General features: G+C 67.5%; 1 protein-coding gene across 1 annotated transcript in view; it reads left to right on the forward strand.

Moving 5' to 3' along the window:
- NDUFS7 (NADH dehydrogenase (ubiquinone) Fe-S protein 7, 20kDa (NADH-coenzyme Q reductase)) overlaps positions 1-308 on the forward strand; it is a gene marked incomplete at its 5' end in the record, with an annotated part of 1876 nt that overhangs the window by 902 nt on the left and 666 nt on the right. The window lies entirely within an intron of this gene.

Here is a 308-nt window from a genome sequence, read left to right on the forward strand (position 1 = left end):
AATCTGAGCTCCGAGGGGCGCCGGCACGGTGGAACCGACCCCTTGCTCCTCTCGCGGGGCTGCAGGTGGCCGTTTCACCAGGGCCTGGAGGGAACGGGCCACGTTCCAGAAACACTCAGTGCACGTGCGGTTCGGTTGGGTTTATCTCGGCCGGAGAGGTGGAGCCTCTGCCCCCAGCCGGGGCCACAGAAACCTTCCAAACACGTCCAGCAGCTCTGGGCCTTGCGGGCACCGGGTTCCCCTTCCCCTTCTCCCGCGTCTGCCACCGCACTGACGTCTCCCGCCCGTCTCTTGCAGCTGCGCCCACG

Source organism: Buceros rhinoceros, unplaced genomic scaffold (genome assembly GCF_000710305.1).
Source record: "Buceros rhinoceros silvestris isolate BGI_N320 unplaced genomic scaffold, ASM71030v1 scaffold37986, whole genome shotgun sequence".
Lineage (NCBI taxonomy): Eukaryota > Metazoa > Chordata > Aves > Bucerotiformes > Bucerotidae > Buceros > Buceros rhinoceros.